An 8,213-nucleotide genomic window follows, 5' to 3' on the forward strand; every position below is an offset into this window, starting at 1 on the left:
CGCCGCGCCGCGCCGCCTCGTCCCGCCACCCTGCAAGCCCGCTGCCCCACCGCCCGAGCCCCGCCTCACCGGAACCTCGCCAGGGAGGTAACGCACTGTTCGCCGCCACCCGTTTTTTTAAGAAAACCGATTCAGTTTTTTTGAAAAACCCCTAGTTCATTTTTTAGATCGGTTCACCGGTTTTTCCTGGTTCTTTTATTTAGCAGACGTTCGTCCGTACGTTTGTTTTAACGAACAGTTTTCGCCCGTTAGTTACAACTAACGAATGCTCGTTCGTTAGTCTGTTCGTCAGTTTTCTTTTATCCGATTTTTCCGCGATTATTCTCGATCGCGATTTCTGATCCAATTTTCGTTTCAGTTTATCTTTTCGCTTGTTAGTCGGAATCAGGCGATTCAAATGCCTAGATCTTCTTCTCTAGACCCTCTTCCGCTTAACCAACTTGAACAAGATTTTGGTACTGTAAAATTTGACCTTAGTTCAGATTAGTAAACGGATCTTGTTTCTTTCGCCGTTTGAATTTCGTTGCTCCGTTTAGTTTGATTCTTTTTGCAAACCGGAGTTCTTAAGTTGAACTTTCCGGTTAGATCTTCTTATTTGATTTTTACCCGTGCTTCTTTGTTAGTTGCTTATGTATGCTATTGTTTGTTTGCGATAGAATTCCCGGAGTGCAAAGCATGTTATTTGGAGTCTCTAGGTTAAGTGGATCGTCAGCAAGGCAAGTAACACTTTGATCATATCACTTTATCACCCAGTTTTTATGCATTAGCTCCAATCCTCAAACATTGCATGGTTAGGATGACATTAACTTGTGGGTTGGAAAGTAGTTGATGAGGTAGAACCTATTGCCCTGTTACATTCAAACCCTGGGGAGTTACTTCTACGTGTTGCTTATATTGCTATGCTATGCTCGTAGACGTGGTTTGGGTGAGTGAAATCCATGATCGATGTGAGATTGTTAATTAATGGTTCAACTTAAGGTGGCAACTTAAATTTACATCTGGGTGGATTGAGGCACCTGGAGTACCTAGTGTTGCCTATATTTTTTGGAAATCCCGGAGTACCCGTCTGATCTTCCTATGGACCGCCACCCAGGCTCAAAGGGAACTAAGATTTTTCATGCTAGAAACTTCTGTGTGCAGCCACAAGCTATTATGGGCTCTAGCATAGTTGTGTAAGTTACGTGAAGCTCTTGAAGAGGTAGATCGGCAGGTAGTGGGTTTGTAGGTTTGATATGGTCTACCCAGAGTAGAGAGTTAATGTTTCTGAAAGACTGTGTCTCGGTCATCCGTTTCTCAAACATCATGTAGTGCGAGAAATCCAACAGTGGCGATCAAGTCTTATGGGGATAAGTGCGCAAACCTCTGCAGAGTGTATAAACTAATCATGGTTAGCCGTGTCCCCGGTTATGGACAATCTTGAGTATCTAGTACTTGGAGTATCTTAAGTAGCTCACCACTCTTAATTAATATTGTTGGGTTGTTAATCACTTCAATTGGGATTGAGTTGGAAGAACCTTCTCAATGATGTTTCAACTACCATGATAATTAAATTAAAATCTATTCCTTTATTGTAGGAAAAAATTGGCTTTTCGCAAAAACTGTAACTATAGAGCTTTCCACCAGCCATATATGCATGTAGTGATAGCATTATTCTGTTCTTGCTCTATTGTGTTAGTTTGCCAACATATTCCATGTGCTGACCCATTTTGGGCTGCAACGTATTATGTTGCAGACTTTTCAGACGAGGAGTAAGGTTCGTTAGGTCGTTGCCGTGCAGCTCAGCTATGCCGTTGGAGTTGATGGACTCACTTTATCTTCCAAGCCTTCCACTGTTATCGTATTAGATGGCCTTAAGCCATATTATTGTAATAAGTTCTCTTTTGAGACTTTCGATGTAATAAGTGTGTGATTGCTACTCTGTTATAAATCCTTCAAGTACTATGTGTGTCAGCATTACCGATCCAGGGATGACACTGAAGCACAGAGACTTGACCGTTTGAGGTCGGGTCACTACAAAGATGGTATCAGAGCACACGCTGAGTGTAGGACACGACCACTAAGCTAAAGCCCTAGATCACTATTCTCTTCTCATTTCTGACTCCTCTCCATTTTCTACTCTTTAAGATGGTGGAGATGAAGGACAAGCTTGCACAACCGGATGAAGACGCACCTTTTGGACGACACTTCAAGGAAGTCACTAGGTACCTAAACATTGGAATACCAAGCTTCACCGAGAGATACAACGCCACTTTACCAGAAGAGGAGCGATGGATGATTCAAGCTCAAGTTCCAGGAAGGACATTCATGCTAGTCACTAGGCCCATAGAATTTTCCTTCGACGCACCAACCTGGAGTTTAGGAAAGAGTATGGCAGATCACATCACCATGGGACGCATTGGAGAAGTATATCACAAGGATATTAAGGACACTATCTACCAGATATGTGGCCGCCGAGACGAGCAATGGGAGATGATCAGCACCAGGAAGGATAGATCAATTACAGCTTTCATCCAGGAACTAAACCAACACATTCGATGCCAGGAGAATCAGATGTGCGCAGACATGATAGATTTGAAGAAGGCAAAAATAAGGATCATCGAGATGGAAGAAGAACTTAAGTCTACACGCGATGGATATGAGGAGGAAATTGCAACACTATTGGAGAAGAATGACGACCTAATTAAGAATATCGGAATATTTATGGGAGACCCCACACCAGTAGAAGAAGATGAAGAACCCAAGGAGATTCGACCAGAGGACTACATCATCATCGACGACACTGACTTCGACCTTAGCGATGATGACTTTGAAGACGAAGCTGGAGCAGATATCATGGAGTCTGCAACCGAGGAATATTTTTAGTAGACCACCATATTAGTAGTAGTATTCCACCATGTAAATAAAGTAGTCCGAGCACTTTTGCGATAGTTAGATTGATTGTATGCCTTGCTTGATTGATTGAGTGAAATGATTGTGTTTGTCTCATGTGCATATGGGTAGTGCCTTCTCATTAGACCTCATTCTATTCTAATCTCTTCCCTATAAACCCATCAGATGCCTCCGATACGTGACCCCGAATTTGCCTTCCTACCCGAGCTCACTCAGTTGATCCAGCAACAGAATACCCTGATGTAATTGTTAGTTCAGAATCAGGGCAACAACAACAACAACAATCCACCACCACCACCACCAGTCGACAACTTAGCCTGTTTTCTGAGGTTGCAACCGCCGGTGTTTTCCAGTAGCACCGAGCCTATAGTAGCAGATGATTGGCTTCGCAAGATTGGAAGGGAGTTGACCACTGCAGGATGTACTGATGCTGAGAAGGTGCGTTTTGCGGCACATCAGTTGGATGGACCAGCAGCATCATGGTGGGAGAATTACACTGTCACCTACCCTACAGCCACAGTGACTTGGGACCAGTTTCAGCAAGCTTTCCGCACAGCCCATGTCTCCACTGGAGCCATGAGTTTGAAGAAGCGTGAGTTTCACAACTTACGCCAGGGGAACCGTACTGTGGCTTAGTACGCGGATGAGTTTAGCAAGCTATCGCGCTATGCCCCTGACGATGTGGCCACAGATGCCACGGAGCAGGAGAAGTTTATGGAATGGCTGAATGATGAGATGAGTATGCAGTTGATGGTAGCCACCTTCAACAACTACCAGGAGTTGGTAGATAAGGCTCTTATGATTGAAGGGAAGCAACAACAGATAGAGAGCCGTAGGAGGAAGTATGGACAAGGGAGGTATAACTCAGGATCTCAACAGAAGCCTCGCCTAACCCCGAACTCGGGAGGACTTGTTCATAACCATGGAGGTCATAACCACACCGGAGGAGGATCGCATAATCACAATGGTACTATGAATGGGAATGGGAACGGAGCCAATAACAATCAGAACCGCCCCAATCCAGCCACACCCGCCAAAAGAGATCTAAGTCACGTTACTTGTTTCAAGTGCAGGAAGACTGGACACTATGCCACGGAGTGCCCTGAAGGAAAGAATGGAAACAGAAATGGGAGCGCTGGGAAGAAGCCCAATCCATTCACAAAGGAAAAGTGAACCACGTTAACGTGGAGGAGGTTGAAGAGCAGCCGGACGCGGTAATAGGTAAGTTTTTGGTTAAGTCATTTACCGCTCTTGTTCTATTTGATACTGGTGCATCGCATTCATACATATCAAGGGGATTTTTGGATAAGTTTAAAATACCAACCCAAACCCTTAGGACCCCTCTCTTAGTGAGTTCACCTGGAGCAGAGTATATGGCTAGTCGATGGTGCGACCAGATACCCCTGACCATTCGCACCCATGTTTTTCCGTCCGACCTAATTATCTTGGAGTCACAAGGATTGGATGTGATATTAGGTATGGACTGGATGTCAAAGTATGGAGGAAGCATTGACTGTGCTAGTGAGTCGATTTATCTCACTACCCCGGAGGGAAAAAGGATTAAGTATGTATCTAGGCATGTGTCTAGGAGGAGTCAAGTGAATACTCTCACGGGAGTTGTTCAGGAGGAAGTGCCTGTAGTGAAGTATTACCCAGATGTTTTTCCAGAGGAGTTACCAGGCATGCCACCGGATCGGGATATCGAGTTTTTGATAGATCTACTACCTGGTACCGGGCCAATATCCAAGAGACCCTATTGGATGCCCGCGGATGATCTGGAGGAAATTAAGAAACAGATCAAGGAGTTGTTGGAGAAAGGATACATTCAAAGGAGTTCATCACCTTGGGGAGCCCCAGTGCTTTTGGTGGAGAAGAAGGATAAATCCCTAAGAATGGTTGTTGATTATCGGGCCTTGAATGAAGTGACGATCAAGAACAAGTACCCACTATCGATGATCAATGATCTGTTTGATCAGCTGCAAGGAGCTAAGGTGTTTTCTAAGATCGATTTGCGATCGGGATACCATCAGTTGAAGATTTGAGAGAAAGATATACCCAAGACAGCATTCACCACGCGTTACGGATTATACGAATATACGGTCAGACCATTTGGACTGACTAACGCCCCTGCCAATTTCATGAGCATGATGAACAAGGTGTTCATGGAGTATTTGGACAAGTTTGTTGTGGTGTTCATTGATGACATTATGGTATACTCAAAGAATGAAGAGGAGCACAAGGAGCATTTGCGACTAGTTCTCGAGAAACTTAGGGAACACCAGTTGTATGCCAAGTTCAACAAATGCGAGTTTCGGTTGAAGGAAGTCGGATTCCTTGGACATGTTATATCAGGAGAAGGTATAGCAGTAGACCCCAGCAAAGTTTAGTCAGTCACTGAATGGATAGCACCCACTTCAGTTAGCGAGATTTGCAGTTTTCTTTGACTCGCCGGATACTATCGGAGACTCATTGAGAATTTTTCCAAGATTGCAAAGCCAATGACGGAGTTATTGAAGAAAGATACAAAGTTTAAATGGACAGAAGACTGCGAGGAAAGTTTTCAGGAGTTGAAGAAACGTTTGACTACAGCCCCAGTGTTGACGCTGCCAGATATACATAAGGATTTCCAAGTGTATTGCGACGCCTCTCGCTTAGGACTTGGATGTGTGCTTATGTAGGACGGAAGAGTTGTTTCATATGCCTCGCGACAACTAAAACCTCACGAGTTGAATTATGCCACACATGATTTGGAGTTATCAGTCGTAGTGCATGCATTGAAGATGGCATTACCTTATTGGAAACCGTTGTGATGTGTACACGGATCATAAGAGTTTGAAGTACATCTTCACACAGAAGGAACTGAACCTTAGGCAAAGGAGATGGTTGGAGCTTATAAAGGATTATGACATGAAGCTACACTATCATACAGGAAAGGCCAATGTCGTAGCAGATGCTTTAAGCTGGAAGAGTTATGCTAATATCCTTGTGAGTAAGGGAGTGCCAAAGGAGTTAGCAGAGGATATCATGGAACTTCGATTAGAAATTGTTCCTAGAGGTTTTGTTGCAACAATGGAGGTTCAGTCTACATTGTTGGGAAAGATTCGAGAAGCTCAGAAGGATGACAAAGAGATTGCCGAAATAAAGGAGACGATGAGCAAAGGAAAGGCCAAAGGTTTTCGTGAGGATGAGCACGATACCTTATGGTTTGAGGACCGGATATACGCGCCCAATAACACAGAGATCAGAAAGTTAATACTACAGGAGGCTCTTGACTCACCATACTCGATACACCCCGGAAACACCAAAATGTATTTGGATTTGAAGGAACGTTTCTAGTGGACAGGTATGAAGAAGGATATTGCCGAGTATGTAGCCGTATGTGATGTATGCCAGAGAGTGAAGGCAGAGCATCAAAAGCCGGCAGGATTGTTACAGCCTATGCCGATACCCGAATGGAAGTGGGATAAACTTGGCATGGACTTCATCACCGGATTGCCTAGGACCAAATCAGGATATGATTCCATATGGGTAGTAGTTGATCGCTTGACCAAAGTGGTTCACCTTATCCCAGTGAAAACCACTTATACAAGTGCGAAGTTGGCTAAGATATATATGTCCAGGATCGTACGTCTGCATGGAGTTCTGAGGACCATAATATCAGATAGAGGAACACAGTTTACCTCAAAGTTTTGGCATCAGCTACACCAGACCTTGGGAACAAGACTGGAGTTCAGTACAACGTTTCACTCGCAGACGGATGGACAGACCGAGAGAGTCAATCAGATTCTGGAGGACATGTTGAGAGCCTGTGCGCTAGATTATGGATCTAGTTGGGATGACAATTTGCCTTACGCAGAGTTCTCATACAACAATATCTACCAAGCCAGTTTGAAGATGGCACTGTTTGAAGCCCTGTACGGACGAAGGTGCAGAACACCATTAATGTGGGATGAAGTAGGAGACCGACAGTTGTTTGGACCAGACTTGATCAAGGAGTCTGAAGAGAAGGTTAAGCTGATTCGTGATAGATTGAAGATTGCTCAGTCCAGGCAGAAGAGTTATGCAGACTCGAAACGCAAGGAGGTAACCTATGAAATTGGAGATCGATCATATCTGCGAGTATCGCCCTTGCGAGGAGTAAAACATTTTGGAGTTAAGGGAAAGTTAGCCCCGAGATTTGTAGGACCGTATCATGTTTTGGAACGGATGGGAGAAGTTGCCTACAAGTTCGAGTTACCTGAAGGACTGTCAGGAGTTCATGATGTGTTCCACGTTTCACAATTGAAGAAGTGTCATGCTGAGATGGCCGATATACCGTTAAGAGATACAATACCCTTGGAGGCGATTCAGTTTGACAGTGATTTGACTTATGAGGAGAAGCCAGTCAAGATTTTGGAGTTTTCCAGTCGAGTCACCCGCAGCAAGGTCATCAAGTTTTGCAAAGTTCAGTGGAGCCACCATACCGAGGATGAAGCCACCTGGGAACGAGAGGGTGATCTACGCAAAGACCACCCACACCTATTTTTCTAGCCAACCCGAATCTCAAGGGCGAGATTCATCTTAAGGGGGGTAGGTTTGTGACATCCCAAAATTTCAATTTGGAATGTTATACATAGGTCGTTCTTGCATATCATATTTTATTGCATTTTCGTTTAGCAATCCTCGAAATCCTAAGCAACTCAAGGACCCACGAACAGAGTTGGGGATTTCCCGGTTTCCTTACTTGATTTTTATCAAATAGTGAAACAAGGATTTTGGTTTTAATTATTTTTCTCTCCGAAAATATTTCATAATTAAAAATATATGAGAGGAGATAATATGACTTCTCCAAAATAAATGAAATATTGGAGGAAAAATATTAAAATCATTTATTTGTTTTTATTTGGATTTTATTGCAATTTTGTTTGCATTAGAAAAATTGCACCTTTTTCATAACTGCATTTAGGGCCAAGAAAATGTTCATCTTGTTCTAAATATTTTATTTAGACGGTGAAAATTTATTTTGGCATTTTTAGATTTTTATTTTATTTTCTAGGATTTATTTTCTGTTCGGCGGAATTATTTATAAAAAATATGAACTCCCAAGCGCCGACTGGGCCAAACCCAGCCGGGCCGGCCCAACCGCCACTGCCGCCGTCTCCCGTGCGGAATCGCACGCGCCGCCGCCCCGCTTCGGACCAGAGTCTGAGCCGGACTCCTCCACCGCCGCCGCCTTGCCCCCTCCTCCAAGCCACCTCTCCCCCCTTATATACCGCGCCACCCCGCCGCCACCACCACCAAACCCCGCCGCCCCGCAGCCCGAGCCGAGCCGCGCCGCCCGCTCC

This window comes from Triticum dicoccoides, chromosome 1A, assembly GCF_002162155.2.
Source record: "Triticum dicoccoides isolate Atlit2015 ecotype Zavitan chromosome 1A, WEW_v2.0, whole genome shotgun sequence".
Lineage (NCBI taxonomy): Eukaryota > Viridiplantae > Streptophyta > Magnoliopsida > Poales > Poaceae > Triticum > Triticum dicoccoides.